The sequence below is a fragment of the Oryctolagus cuniculus genome, chromosome 10 (genome assembly GCF_051225735.1).
Source record: "Oryctolagus cuniculus isolate XC-2025 breed Fujian yellow rabbit chromosome 10, ASM5122573v1, whole genome shotgun sequence".
Classification (NCBI taxonomy): domain Eukaryota; kingdom Metazoa; phylum Chordata; class Mammalia; order Lagomorpha; family Leporidae; genus Oryctolagus; species Oryctolagus cuniculus.
Window position 1 is genome coordinate 28,683,990 of NC_142876.1, and position 15,701 is coordinate 28,699,690.

The 15,701-nt window shown below is 48.8% G+C and overlaps 1 protein-coding gene across 8 annotated transcripts in view; it reads left to right on the top strand.

The window, feature by feature from the left end:
• The first annotated feature begins 641 nt into the window (after positions 1-641).
• DYM (dymeclin) overlaps positions 642-15,701 on the top strand; it is a 372,541-nt gene continuing 357,481 nt past the window's right edge. For 6 of the 8 annotated variants that reach the window (XM_051851233.3, XM_089305764.1, XM_002713527.6 and 3 more), the window contains exon 1: positions 642-956. The gene's annotated coding sequence lies outside the window, so the exon portion shown is untranslated. The remainder of the gene's footprint in view (positions 957-15,701) is intronic. The other 2 variants (XM_089305763.1, XM_089305762.1) reach the window with 2 other exon arrangements.

A 15,701-nucleotide genomic window follows, 5' to 3' on the forward strand; every position in this document is an offset into this window, starting at 1 on the left:
GCAGGTGCAAGTCCCAGCTGCTTCGCTTCTGGTCCCGCTCTCTGCTACTGCGAAGGCAGCCCAAGTACTGAGGCCCTTGTCACCCACACGGGAGACCTAGATGGAGTTCTACTGCCCAGCATTTGCAGCTATTTGGGGAATGAACCAGCAGATGGAAGATTCTCTCTCTCTCAGTGAATCAAAGCTTCTTCCTGCTGATGTGCACCCTGGGAGGCTGCTGTGGTGGTTCAGGTACTTGGGTTCCTGCCACCCACACCGGACACCTGGAATACATCTTTCGCTTTTCAGTGTTTTAAAACACTTTAGACTTCAACATCCTGCCTTTAGACGTCAAATCGCACGTCTCGCACTACTCCACATCGCTGCTCTTTCCTGTGGGACCTGTCCTTTCTGACAGCTGCCTCCAGCAAACACCATTTTCTGCTTCCCAACTCTTCAGAGCGCCACGGGGAGTTACTTGACTGTGGAAGCGGCGCTAACACAGTGCAAGCTCCGGAACAGGCGGTGTAGACGGCACCTAAGAGGTGAGGGCTCCGGGTTTCTGGATTCTGCCTCACGGCTTTGCGGTTGCCCGGGAGACGCGCGCCCTGTGGGCAGAGCGCAACGCCCGCGGGACTGCATTTCCCACAAGCCCCCTCGCCGCGCGCCACGTGACCTCTCGCTGGCTCGCGCCCGGCCGTTCGGTCCCTCCGCGCGTCCGCCGCCGCTTCCCTCTTCTGTCCCCGCCTCCTCGCCTCTGTTCCGACGCGTCCCGGGCTGGAGCCCAGCGGGAGCCGAGCCGCAGCCGCAGCCGGAGCCGGAGCCGGATCCGCAGCCACAGAGACGTGGAAACATGGAGGCCTGAGCCGGCGTGCGCCACCCGCGCTGCGGCGGTGATCGCGCTCCTCCTGAGCCCCGGTGCCTCCTGCCTGCGTGTCCGGGCGGCTGGAAGCCGAGCTCCCAGCGGGCTGAGACAGGTGGGCTGTGGCGCGGCCCCCGGCGGCGCCGCCCTGCCAGCGAGCCCCTTGCCGGAGCGGGTGGGGCCGCCCGGCGGCGGGAGGTGCGGGGCGGCCGCCCGCCAGGCCGGGACTGGACCGCCCCGAGGCTCCGAGTCCCTTCGCCGCCCTGCAGCGGGCCCTGAGGGCTGTGTGCGTCCGGAGAGGGGCAGGGAGTCCGGGCGGGCGGTGGGGGTCCGGGAGATCAGGGCGAGGCTTCCGGAGACGGGGCGTCGTGCATGTGGCCAATGGGCGTGTGATGGGCAGGGTGAGCAGCAACTGTGCTGGCTTGGTTTTTGGTCTTGACGTGCAAGCTTTTACTGAGACGTAATTTACAGAGTGTCCAACCCCTCCTCTCCAAGTGCAGTCAAGGTAGACCCGCTCGGCCGTGCAGCGGCCGCTCTGATCCCTCTCCGTAGGAGTCCGTACCCGTTAGCAGGCACTCCGCATTCCCCTCCCTCACCCCTGGCGACCGCCAGCCTTCGTGTGCCTCGGTGGACCTGCCCGGGCAATCGGGGCCGCGCTGAAAGGGCGGGTGTAGGAGGGGGCTGGGGGCAGTCATGGGGTCTCGGGAGGACGGAGGTGTTAACCGCTGCAACAGGGGTACCCAGAGGTGACAGACGAGAGAGGCAGACTGGAGAGAGGGGTGTGTAGAAGGCAGGTGCTGGGGGGCGGCCTCGCCTGAGCGATCCAGGTGCTGCGGCTAATGAGGTGCGGGCTCCAGCGAGGAACGGGGTCGGTGCAGTGCCAAGGAAGAGAATCGATAAGCACAGGAGCGAGTTTGCCGCGAGAAGGCAATGTGTGAATATATGGACTTCTAGAACGATTATCCCGCTCTGCAGTTTTTATTTTGGTTCGTTATCTGGGCAAATCGGAGGTAGACTGGGCAAAGCATGCGTAGTCCTGTCTGCAGACGCAGAAACTGGTCTTTTAGAGGTTAGGTGACTTGAATGAGGGCCAACTGAGCTGAGGTGAAGGAGGGATGATTGATGAAACTTTTAAGTAGCAGAGAATTGAGATTGGGTCATGTTAACAGCAAGGGGATTCAGCTGTTAAGAAGTCTGTGTTTTGCCATGTAATAGGAAGTCTCTGTGTATTGTTATAACAGGTCGGGACTTTTTTGGATTTTGTACCTTTTACTTATGGGATAAAGTTCAAGCGGTGAAATAATATAATATGCTGCCATGTACACCCCCTAGCCAGCTTCAGCAGTTATTAACTCTGCCAGTTTAGTTTCATCCTGTATTATTCCTCATTCCCATCCCCAATAATCTTAAAGCAGATCATAATCATATTGTTTCATTTTTAAATAGTTCATCATATACCTGCAGGATATTGAGTTGGTTTCTTAAAGAATTATTTATTTATTTGAAAGGTAGAGTTAGAGAGAGGGAGAAACAGCTTCTATCTACTGATTCATTCCCCAAGTGGCAACAACCTCCAGGAGTGAGTATGGCCGAAGCCAGGAGCTTCATCTGGGTCTCCCATGTGGATGGCAGAGGCCCAAGCACTTGGGCCATCTTCCGCTGCTTTCCCAGACCCATTAGCAGGGAGCTGGATTGACAGTGAAGCAGCCAGGACTGGAACTGGAGCCTATATGAGGTGGCAGCTTAACTTGCTATGCCACAGTGTCGGCTGCAAGTCACTCGTTGTTTGTTTTTTTTTTTTTTTTTTTTTTTTGACAGGCAGAGTGGACAGTGAGAGAGAGAGACAGAAAGGGAAGTCACTCTTTATAATATGCCCACAATACTGTTGTTCTAAAAATTGATAGTAAGTTTTTTTTTTTTTTTTTAAAGATTTATTTTAGGGGCCGTGCTGTGGTGCAGTAGGTTAATCCTCAGCCTATGGCAGCGGCATCTCATATGGGCACTGGTCCTAGTCCTGGCTGCTCCTCTTCTGATCCAGCACTCTGCTGTGGCCTGGGAAAGCAGCAGCAGATGGCCCAAGCGCTTGGGCCCCTGCACTCACGTGGGAGACCTGGAAGAATCTCCTGGCTCCTGGCGTTGGATCGGTGCAGTCCTGGCCGTTGCGGCCATCTAGGGAGTGAACCAGTGGATAGAAGACCTTTCTATCTCTCCCTCTCACTATCTGTGTCTCTACCTCTCAAATAATTAAATCTTAGAAAAAAAGACTTATTTATTTGAAAGGCAGAGTTACAGAGAAGCAGAGGCAGAGAGAGAAAGAGAGGTCTTCCATCCGCTGGTTGATTCCGCCAATGGCCACAAAGGCTGGAGCTGTGCCAATCCGAAGGAAGGAGACAGGAGTTTCTTCTGGATCTCCCATGTGGGTGCAGGGGCCCAAGGCCTTGGGTCATCTTCCACTGCTTTCCCAGGCCATACAGAGAGCTGGATCAGAAGTGGAGCAGCCGGGACTCAAACTGGCACCCATATGGGATGCTGGCACCGGAGGCCACAGTGCTGGCCCTGTAAGTTCTTAATATCATCAATATGTAGACTTATTTAATTTTTTTTAAAGATTTATTTGAAAGTGACAGGGAGAGGGAGGAAAGGAGGGAGGGAGAGAGAGAGATCGATCTTCCATCTGCTGGTCCACTGCCCAGTTGCCTGCAGCAGCCAAGGCTGGGCCAGGGAATCCAGGAGCAGGAGCTCCATCTGGGTCTCCCACAGGGTGGCAGAGATCCAGGCACTTGAGCCATCACTCGCTGCCTCCCAGGATGTGCACTGTGAGTGGGAAGCTGGGTCAGAAGCAGAGTGAGCAACTCCAGCACCAAAACACCTGCCTCCGGGAGGACTCGTTTTTTTAAAATGTGGTTTCATTTGCTACAAGGGGAGTAAGCAGTGCAAACATTTTTATGTTGGACTCTGAAGAAATAGCAGTTGTTTCTTGATTTTTCCAATAGATTCTGCTTTGCTGACTTCCATATTTTGAGTTGATATGGCACTTCAGCTAGCTTTAATTTTTCTTAAAATTTTAAATGACACATAGGAACTGTTCATACATATGGGTACAGTCTGATGTTTCAACACGTGGATATGAAGTGTAGCAATTAGACCAGGGTAACTGGCATATCACTGCAGACATTTGTCCTTTCTTTGGGTTGGGAATGTACAGAATCCTCTGTACCAGCTATTTGGAAATAATTAATTCTTGACAACCTTAGTTATCCTATCGTGCTTATAGAACATTAGGAGTTGCTCCTGGGATCCAGCCAGGCGCCTGTACCTGCTTTGGCTGGCTTCTTCCAGAAGGGGGCTTCGTCGGGGCAGGAGAGAAAAAGCAGTGAAACATACTGCGACATGCTCAGATAGCTCCTATAGTACTCTCAAGATTTGGGCAACTGGGCTGTGTTTTTCTCCTCTAGAGAATATCACGTGTTACTAGAAGTCTTTTGCTGTGTGTCTCAGTGTTCTGTGACTGCCCTAGCAAATTACAAACATTTTATGGCTTAAAACCACCAATTCTTGCTCTATAGTTCAGTAGATTACAAGTCTGAAATGGATCTTGCTGGCATTACCTCTTGTGTCAGCTAGGCTGTGCTCCTTTCTGGAGATTTCTAGGGGAGAATCCATTTCCTTACCTCTTCCAGCTTTCAAGGCAGAGTTAGAGAGAGGCAGAGGTAGAGAGAGAGAGAGAGAGTCTTCCATCTTCTGGTTCGTTCTTCAAATGGCCACAATGGCCAGAGCTGGGCCAATCTGAAGCCAAGAGCTTCTTCCAGGTCTCCCACGTGGGTGAGGGGGCCCAAGGACTTGGGTCATTTTCTGCTGCTTTCCCAGGCCATAGCAGAGAGCTGGATCAGAAGTGGAGCAGCTGGGTCTCACATCGGTGCCCATATGGGATGCGGCCCTGCAGGTGGTGGCTTTACCCTCTGTGCCACAGCGCTGACTGCTCTTCTGCTTCTTGAGGCTACTGCTTCCCTTGGCTTGCTGCCCTTCGCCTGTCATCAGAGCCACCAGTGTTGCATCTCTCTGTTGGTTCTGTGGTTGCTGCTGATTGTAGGGAAAGGTCCCAGTGCTCTGGGGACCCACAGGGGGAAATCAGGCCCCCTGGGTAATTCAGCACAATCTTCCCATCTCAAGGCCTGCCTTTAATCAAACCTGCAGTCTCTTTTGCAGGTACGGAAGTCACAGGTTCCACGGATTAGGATGTGAGCATCCTTGGGGGCTATTATTATGCCTACTGGAGTGTGTTTTGGCATATCTTGCTGAGGCTTAAGAAAGTGGGTGATTTCGGGCCGGCACCATGGCTCACTTGGTTAATCCTCCGCCTGCGGTGCCAGCATCCCATATGGACATTGGGTTCTAGTCCTAGTTGCTTCTCTTCCAGTCCAGCTCTCTGCTGTGGCCTGGGAGGGCAGTGGAGGATGGCCCAAGTGCTTGGGCCCCTGCATCTGCATGGGAGACCAGGAGGAAGCACCTGGCTCCTGGCTTCGGATCGGCATAGCTCCGGCCGTAGTGGCCATTTGTGGGGTGAACCAACGGAAGGAAGACCTTTCTCTCTGTCTCTCTCTGTCAAAAAAAAAAAAAAAAAAAAAAAAAAAAAAAAGTGGGTGATTTCCTTTGCTGCTCCAAAAACAATGAGCGTGAGCGTGCATGCACTCTTTCGCATAGGATTGTAGATGCTGGGAATGGTTAGAGCTGGAGAGGACTGTTGCATTTTTCCTTCTTGTGATTGTGAACAAATACATGGGAAATACCCGTGACACCTTGATCATGAGACTTTCAAAAGTGATTAAGTGTAAAAGCAGTGCAACACACCTTGTACTTTTTTTTTTTTTTGGTTTCTTTCATTTTTTTTTTTTTTTAAGATTTATTTATTTATTTAAAGGCAGAGTTAGAGGGAGGGAGAGACAGAGAAAGAGATCTTCTATCTGCTGGCTCACTTCCCCAATGGCCGTAAAGGCTGGAGCTGGGCTGATCTGCAGCTGGGAGCCAGGAGCTTCTTCCGGGTCTCCCACGTGGGTGCAGGGGCCCAAGTACATGAGCCATCTTCTGCTGCTTTCCCAGGTGCATTAGCAGGGAGCTGGGTCGGAAGTGGTGCAGCCGGGACTTGACCTGATGCTGGGATGTGGATGCCAGCATCACAGGTGACTTAACTTTCAGTGCCACAACGCTGACCCCCATGTTCATGTTTTATAAATGTTGTGTTGTGTAATCAGAGTGTGTGTGTGTATCTTAACTGACCCCTAAAGACCCAGGACATGCTGGGGCAATAATGGTTCCTATGCCCAGGGTGGGAGGGCAGGGACTGTGTCCTGGTGGGAGATAAGGGCACCTCCAATTCATCATCAAGGGAAGCCTCTTAATTAAATGTGAGAGAAAGTTTGCAGGCAAAATGCGCTGCTGTGAGGTTTGGGCTTGCAGCCCCTTCTCTCTCCCTGTGACTCAGCTGGGTGTGACTGGGTTCTGTGGCCTGTAAAGACAGCGATAAGATGGTCACTGCTTCCCGTCTCTGCTCCGCTCCCTTTCCCGGGACAGAGAGAAGAGCAGAGTAGGCTGCTTTGCTAACCTGTTCCCTGGAGAGTGCCACTTTCCTACCAGCTGTGGAAGTCTTGGCTGTCCCGAGGTGAGCAGGTTCTGGCTGTCTGGTGGTGGTGGTGGTATGTCTCGTGTGCCACTCACAGGAAGAGTGATGGGTATTGCTCACTATCTGCTCCTGGGGCGGGCACGTGCCCCTCCGTTAAGATGCTGCTCGGGATGCCTCCATCCTCCGATAGTGTCTGGGTTCCTGATCCAGCATCCTTCTCGTGCACCCTGGAGGCTGCAGGCCATGGCTCAAGTTCTTGGGTCCCCGTCATCCACGTGGTACACCCAGATTGAGTTCAAGGCTCCTGGCTATGGTCTGGCCCAACCCTAGCTCTTGTGAGCTTTGGGGAGTGAACCAGCAGATGGGAGATATCTGTTTCTGTCACTTGGCCTTTCAAATAAATTACAAAAAACCAGAAAACCTTTTGCATGTCATGTGAGTGAAAATAAATTTCTGGTTTAGGACGAGTCAGTCCCTGAGTCTTGACAGATCTTCAGCACACCCTGTGTGATGGCCCGCCTTTCTTGTGGAGTGTGTTCAAACCTCCTGTGTGCCTTAGGGTGAGGCTTGCCCGGGAGTCACAGCCCTGAAGAGAACAGCATCCACTTGTTAATGGTTGTTTCTCTGGTACCAGAAGTCCAGAGGAAGACAATTCAAGGTGGACATCGCAGCATGGCTGTCAGCAGAGAGCCAGCCTCTGTTGTAGTTTCTAACTCTGACATCTCTAGGGTGTCACGCTTGATTTTTGGGTTCTGGAGTTCCAAGCAGCAGGCAGAGGGAGGCACAAAGACATGGCTGCACTCATAAGGAGACTTAAGTGTGTTTGGCTGGACAGGAAAGTGGTCCGTCAAAACAAAGAGCTCAATTGCTAAGAGGGAAGGCAGACTGAGACTGGGTAGGCAGCTGGCCTGTTCTGCTCTATGTCATGATCTCTTTGGCTGTGGACTCCAGGCCAACATATACACTTTGTAAAAATCTAGGTTTGGAGGCTGGCGCCATGGTGCAGTGGGTTATAGCCCTGGCCTGCAGTGCCAGCATCCCATATGGGTGCTGGTTCAAGTCCCGGCTGCTCCACTTCCAATCCAGCTCTCTGCTATGGCCTGGGAAAGCAGTAGAAAATGGCCCAAGTGCTTGGACCCCTGCACCCATGTGGGAGACCTGGAGAAACTCCTGGCTTCTGGCTTTGAATTAGCTCAGCTTTCGCCATTGTGGCCATTTGGGGAGGGAACCAGTGGGTGGAAGACATCTCTCTCTCTCTGGCTCTACCTCTCTATGTAACTCTTTCAAATAAATAAATCTTTTAAAAAAATCTAGGTTTGAATCCTAGTTTTGCCCTTTATTTGCTTTGGCATGTTGCTCAGCTTTTTTGAGCTTCAGTTTTCTGATCTGTAAAAAGGGACTAATATTTACTCTATAGGTTTGTTAGAGAATTAAATGAAAATGCCGCCTGGTATCCCTACCGGTGCATATGCTGTCTGTACTGGTTGCGTTTCCTTCTCTTTTCTCAGGTTTCTGGCCTTGGATATCTGAATGGGTGGCATGAAAAGATAGGAATTGATGGTGAACAGGGGATGGAAGTATGTAAAGTTCATTATTGGGCAGGTTGAGTGTTAGGTGCCGCTGGGGTACCTGATGGTGATGGATAGTAGACAGTCAGGAAGATGAGTCTGGTCCTCAAGGCAGGTCTGGAGTGGGTATAGGTATTTTTGGGTCATCCGTGTGTAGGGCTAGAGTTCAGTGGTCTGGAAGTATTGGGGTGTCTATGACTGTGGTTCCAATGTGTGGAGTAAGAAGAAGATGTGCCCTTTAGTAAGTGTTCTCCGAGCATCAAGTGTCTGCTTACATTCCAGCCTGTTAGCTTCTGTTCTGACTCCCTGCCTGCTCCAGCCACGGTCGACCTCTTTCAGTCCCTTGAATGGGCCCTGCATGATTTTTCTTAACCATAGGCCTTCACACATGCTACTCTCTTTGCCTTGGAAGCTTCTGAACTCCCACATCCAGCCAGGCCAGTCCTTCTCTCCCTTCGGGTCTTGAAGAGTTGCCTTGCTGGGCACGTGTGTGCAGCTTGGGTTTTCTACCCTGCTCTGCTCTTCGGCATTCGCGCATTGAGTTATGTGTGAGTCAGTATGTAGAATCGTCAAGCTCTTTCTCTCCAATTTTTTAAGTATTATTTTTCCACTTAAAGTAATACTTGAGTATTGTTAGCAAAGATCAGTAATAAAGATTATAACAAATAAGCAGTATCCTGCTTTACCTATTCCTGGTGGTTAGTCTGCTCCCCAGGGGTAACCGACTTTCAAAAGCTGTCAACCTTCCTTTTCTGCTTCTTACAGCTGTGTGTGTGTTTTTTTTTTTTTTTTTTTTTTTGACAGGCAGAGTGGACAGTGAGAGAGAGAGACAGAGAGAAAGGTCTTCCTTTTACCGTTGGTTCACCCCCCCAATGGCTGCTGCGGCCGGTGCACCGCGCTGATCCGAAGCCAGGAGCCAGGTGCCTCTCCTGGTCTCCCATGGGGTGCAGGGCCCAAGCACCTGGGCCATCCTCCACTGCACTCCCTGGCCACAGCAGAGAGCTGGCCTGGAAGAGGGGCAACTGGGACAGAATCCGGCGCCCCAACTGGGACTAGAGCTGGTGTGCCGGCGCCACAGGTGGAGAATTGGCCTAGTGAGCCGCGGCGCCGGCCATACAACTGTGCTTCTAACGTGTCTAAACAGCTATTCTGTAATTGATCAGCTTCATGTAATACCTACTGGCTTCTTATAAAAAATATTTTGTTTATTCATTTGAAATATAGAGGCAAAGAGAGATAGGGAGAGACAGAGACAAACAGATAAAGATCTCCCATCTCCTGTTTCACTCCCCAAATGTTCACAGCAAGCAAAGGCTGGGCCAGGCTGTACCCAGGAGCCCTGATCTCCTTTTGGGTCTCCCGTATATGTGGCAGGGACCCAAATACTTGAGGCGTCACCTGTGGCTCCCAGGATGCACACCAGCAGACAGCTGGAATCAGAAGGGGCGCTGGGACTCAAACCCAGGCACTCCAGTGTGGTATGGGGATGCCCCATGTTGGACAAACGTCTACCCCGTTGTTGACTTATTGTTATTCATGGTTAACGAGGTGCTCTTCTTCCTCCTTTCCTTCTTCCAGTCCTTCCAGTACAGATGTGGTTCAGTGTTCAGCGTTTACATTAGAACTGTGCAAATGCTGATCACTGCTGATGGGTAGTTTACCCTGTTCACTTTGCCAACTGCTTAGATTTCCATGAACATACTACATTTTTTTTTTTTAACTGAATGTGTACTTTGAAACTCCTATGGGAATTGTAGCCCAGGAAACTGGTGCAAGGTATTACTCTGGCTTCCTGCTATCTACAGTGAGTAGTGAATTGTTTTTGGTCCCTGTTCTAGGGGCCTTGTGTTTTTATCAGCTTTGAAAATGAAGCAAAAATCTCAGACCCTTCCTAGTGTCTTTTTGAAAAAAATATTTATTTATTTTCTTGAAAGGCAGAGTGACATGTACACACACAGAGATATCTATCTTCTGTTTGTTCTATCTGCTGGTTCATTCTCCAATGGCGACAGCCATCAGGGTTGAGCTAGGCTGAAGCTGCAGGAACTCAAAGTGTATAAGCGTTATGTACTGCTTTCCAAGTGCGTTAGTGGGAAGCTGTATTGGAAGTAGAACAGTGAAGACTGGAACCTGTGCTCCCATATGGAATGTGAGCGTCCCAACCAGTGCCTAACCCACTGCACCAATATGGCCGCCCTCATTCAGGGTTTCTGACTTGGCAGTATAACACCTCTCTATTTTGTTTTTGCTCTCTTTTTGGAACTCCTATTACTACTATGTGAAGAACATCTAACTTGGGTCTTTTAATTTTCTAAATTTTCACCTCTTGTTTTCCATTTATTTGTCATATTGTTCTTTATTTTTTGACTTTTTTCTGTTGAATTTTTTTCTACCTATTTTTAATCTCAAATATCTTTTCTTGTTCTTTATCTTCTTTTTAATGACACCATGTTCCTGTTCTATGAAGCACTATAATGCAGTACGTAAAAAGAGTATGGTTTCAAGGCTGGCGCTTGTGGCATCCCATATGGGTGCTGGCTCATTTCCTGGCTGCTCTTCCAATCCAGCTCTCTGCAGTGGCCTCAGAAGGCAGTAGAGGATGGCCCAGTGCTTTGCTCCCTGTACCAAGATGGTGGACCTGGAGAAAGCCCCTGGCTCCTGGCTTCGGATCAGCCTAGCTCTGACCACTGCAGCTACTTGGGAAGTGAACCAGCATATGGAAGACCTTTTTCTCTCTGTCTCTCCCTCTCTCTGTCTGTAACTCTGCCTGTCAAATGAATACATAAAACCTTAAAAAGAGAAAAAAAGAGTATGGATTCAGGGCCGGTGCTGTGGCATAGTAGGTTAAGCCATGGCCTGCAGGCCTGCATTGCTGGCATCCCATATGGTCGCTGGTTTGAGTCCTGGCGGCTCCATTTCTGATCCAGCTTCCTGCTGATGTGACTGGGACAGCAGTGGAAGATGGCCTAAGTGCTTGGGCCCCTGCACCCACGTGGGAGACACAGAAGAATCGTGGATCCTGGCTTCTGTCTGGTCTGCTTTCGGCCATGCCACCATTTGCAGAGTGAATCATTGGGGCAGAAGATCTCTCTCTCTGTCTCTCCTTTTCTGTCTCTGCAACTCTGCCTTTCAAATAAGTAAATAAATAAATCTCAAAAAAAAAAAAAAAGTATGGTTTCTAGCTGTATAATCTTGGACAAATTATTTAAACTTTACTTCAGTTTATTCTTGTAGGCTAGAGTTGGCAGACATTTTGTTAAGTGGACTGAGTCATAAATATTTTAAGCCCAAGTATTTTTTTAAAGATTTATTTATTTATTTATTTGAAGGCAGAGTTACAGAGAGGCAGAGGCAGGGAGAGAAGTCTTTCATTCACTTTTTCACTTCCCAAATGGCCTCAACGGTTGGAGCTGTACCCAGCTGAAGCGGGGAGCCAGGAGCTTCTTCCAGGTCGCACACGTTGGTGCAGGGGCTCAAGGACCTGGGCCATCTTCTGCTTTCCCAGGCCGTAGCAGAGAGCTGATTTGGAAGAGGAGCAGCCAGCTCTTGAACCAGCCCCAGGGTCATAAATATTTTAGATTTTATGATCCAAGGAGCAAGATGAAGAGAATTAAGTAGGTACTTACGTATGAAGAGAAAAAAATTTATAAATTTGTTATTGATGAAATTTAAAGTATAATACCCATAATGACTAAGAGCAATTTTTTTTGCAATAGTTTTGTTAATGAGAACAATTAAATTTTTATTTGGGAGAGAAGGGGATGATATTTTGCTTAATTGGGGTTCCCAGTCAGTGTTCCTTGCCATCAGAATTGATTATAAATGTTCATCTATTAATGCTGATTTATAATGAGATTTTTATGAAATTTCATCTTAGAAAATAAGTTCTTACACTGATAGGTACTGCAAGATACTGATCTCAGTCCATGAATTTGCAGTTTTAATGGAGTATACTCATTGTTTGGAAAGCATTTACAGAATCCTGTTAGATTCTTTTCTTGAAATTTAACTTTTCAGAAATGATTATACCTCAGACTAATCACTTCCAATTGTGGATGTGATGGAACCTCTTCATTCTACAGTTCAATGGATTTTCTTTTAAAAAGATTTATTTACTTGAAAGGCAGAGTTACAGGGAAAGACGGTCAAACATAAAGGAGAGAGAGACAGACAGAGAGAGCGATTTTCCATCTGCTGATTTCATTCCCCAGGTGACTGCAACAGCCAGGTCTGGGCCAGGCAAGGCCGTGAGCCAAGAACTCCTTCCTGGTGTCCCACAGGAGTGGTAGGGGCCAGGTAGCTGGGCCATCTTCCACTGCCTTCCCATGTTCATTAGCAGGAAGCTGGATCAGAAGAGGAAAATCCGGTCCTGGAACCGCACTCTGATATGGAATGTTTGCATCGCAAGGGGCAGCTTAACTGGCTGCACCTCAAAGCCAACCTGGAGTCCGCTTCTCTCCTCGTTTTGATGAGGCAGGTATCCGGTGATACGTGTGACACTTGCAATGCTGTGGGCTGAGATCTGGAGTGCGCTGAGTGGCAGTGGGAAGGGCGAGGACAGCACATGTGGTCTCTTCAGCAACTACTCAGTTCCACTGTTGTCAGGCTGGCAGCTGTGGACGGTGTGTAAACCAATGAGCGTGGATGTGTTCTCACAAGGTTTTATTTATGGACACTGAAGTCCTAATTTCGTATAATTCCCACATGTCACAAAATATTCATTTGCTTTTTCTCCAATCACTACAAAATGTAAAATTTATTCTTTAGGTAGCAGGCTAGATTTGACCCTTGGGTTTTAATATGCCACCAATCTATGATGTAGGTGATGAGAATGATAGAAGTACCATCTCCTAGGTTGTAGTGAAGATTGAATGAGTCAGTATGTAATGGTGACATGAATGTTCACCAATATTATTTTCACTTTTATTATTTCCTCTCTGAGAATATTATATATGTTAGCTTTTAGTTTATTCCTAGAATCACCTGTTTTCTGAGTCCTTTGTTTTGGTTTCTGTATTTTGTGTTGGAGACTTTCCCCACAAGTCTAATCATTTTGTCCATCCTTGTGTAAGATCGAGACATCGCCCGAATGGAAGGGAAGCTCTTTGTGTACATGGATTGTGTTGGGCGTTTCTAGAAGGTGGCAGGAGACTTTCTAAGTGGTGGGGTGGGAGAGTCCTAAAGGAGCATGTGTTTTCCTATGGTTGCCATTCAGTCTCTCTTGAAGAACTCCCAATCCCCTGCCTGGGAGGCTGGGACACCACCTGCCAACTTTGTCTTCATCCTCTTGTCGTCGTCATCCACTGTATTTCCCTTCCCAACCCTGGTGTTGCACTCCAGATTTCTTTGTAGTGAGCTTTCTCCGGAGAGCGTGCGTGAGGTCTCCTCCTGGAGGGAGGCCCATAGCCTTTAGCCCATGCCCTGCCCTCATTCTCACCGCTCCCTGTCTCTAGCTTGGTAGCCTTCCCAGGGTTCCCTGGGTTCCTTCTCCTTTGTGTCCTCTTTGGCTTTTACTCAGCGTGGGCTTCTCAGCCCTGCAGGTTGAGCTACACTCTGTCCGCTTCCCATCTTCCACACCTCCCCTAATCTCTTTGTGGGTTTGTATCTTTGTGTTCATTGTTCTCACTTCACTGGTGTGGAATGCACTTAATCTAGCACTTGGAACATGGCAGCGTGTCAGAGAATGTTCCGTTGCTTGATGGGCTCAGGGCACCGTGGCATTTAACGCATTTAACATCATTCTCTGGTCTCTTGTTTCAGAGATTCCTCTTTAAAGTCTCCTGAGTGTAAATGTGGCACGTATGCACCTTGTGCTTTTTCAGGAAGCAGGTGATTTTGGAATATAACTTCAGATGGAGTAGAGTATATGAGGGCATCATTTACGTATTTTGTGGGTATTAGGACAGAATTTGGTGATCGTAGATTTTTAGATCCACTGTTTACTTTTTTTTTTTTTTTTTTTTGACAGGCAGAGTGGACAGTGAGAGAGAGAGAGAGAGAGACAGAGAGAAAGGCCTTCCTTTGCCGTTGGTTCACCCTCCAATGGCCGCCGCGGCCCGCGCGCTGCGGCCGGCGCACCGCGCTGATCCGATGGCAGGAGCCAGGTGCTTCTCCTGGTCTCCCATGGGGTGCAGGGCCCAAGGACTTGGGCCATCCTCCACTGCACTCCCGGGCCACAACAGAGAGCTGGCCTGGAAGAGGGGCAACCGGGACAGAATCTGGCGCCCTGACCGGGACTAGAACCCGGTGTGCTGGCGCCGCAAGGCGGAGGATTAGCCTAGTGAGCCGCGGCGCCGGCCTCACTGTTTACTTTCCATTTAAGGAATATTACATGAGGAGAGAGTGAATCAGTACACATAGACTCTATATATACACTATTTCACAAATTAAGTACAAATGTTTGATTTGAACTTTTTTTGGGCTATAATGGAAAATTGCTGTCTGGGAATCACTGATCTGAAAAGTTAAATATGAGTCAGACAGCAAAACAAGACATGTTAAAAGGGAAGTTACATTCCGAATGAGTAGTGAAGTTAAAGCGTGCTCTAGGATTACAGAGGAAGGAAGGGGAGCCCCGTATGGAGCAGTGGTGGGGCTCCAGCCATGGGGACAGTGGGGTGTTGAAGGTCACAGACGTGGAGTAAGGTGCAAGAGGTGAGAAGACAGTGTGTCCTGGCTCTGTTAGGGGTTTATTTGCAAGCTGAGGTTCATGGACCGCTTGTATCAAAATCACTGGAATGCTTTTGTAAAAATACAGATGCCTGGGCTCTCTGCTTACATTTTGAGTCTTTGGCTCCAAGAGTTTGTATTTTAAGCTACATACTCTTTTATTTATTTATTTATTTGTAAATATGCATTTAAGTTTGAGAACCGTGGGTTTAGAGGATAGTTGGAAAGGGAGCTTTCAGACTGTGCAGGGCCTTGAATGCCAGTATTGCTTTTTCAAGGAGTGAAGAATCATTGAATGTGTTTCAGCTGGTGAGTGAAATGATGAAGTGATAATTTTACTATTATTGCAGATAATTAGAAGAGCAAGTTTTAGCCTAGCAGTTAGGATGCTAGTATTCTACATCATACTGCCTGGGTTTGATTCCCGACTCCAGCTTCCTGCTGATGCAGACGGAGGGAGGCAGCAGTGATGGCATAACTGGGTTCCTGCCATCCACAGGGGAGACCTGGAATGAGTTTCCAGTTCCTGGCTTTGGCTTGCCCAGCCCTGGCCATTGCTGGTATTTGGGCAGCGGACCAGGAGATGGGAGGTCTCTCTGTCTACCTCTTTATTTCTTTGCCACCCAGGGGAAAAAAACAATTTCTCTTTGACCGTTCTTTTGGCTAAGCTATTCTGTGCACGGGTCTTTACTTGGTGCCTCCCAGGCAGTGTCTGCTTCATCTTAGACCATCTTGTGAGTAGTAGGTACTGTTGTTTTTCCCCACTATGCAATGGGATTTTATAAGCAGAGCAGTGGAGATGCAGATGGACTCTAGACAGACCTGGGAGCATCTGGTGCACACTGGAACCTTTGGTCTTAATTATGTGCTGGACTGAATTTCCTGGTGGGATTAATTCATCAGAGGAGTGTGAAAATTGAATCAAAGTTGAGAGGATTGGAAGCAAAGAAATCAGGATGCTGTTGCACTAAATTGTGTGTGATTGTTGAAGTTGGACCTGGCTTGG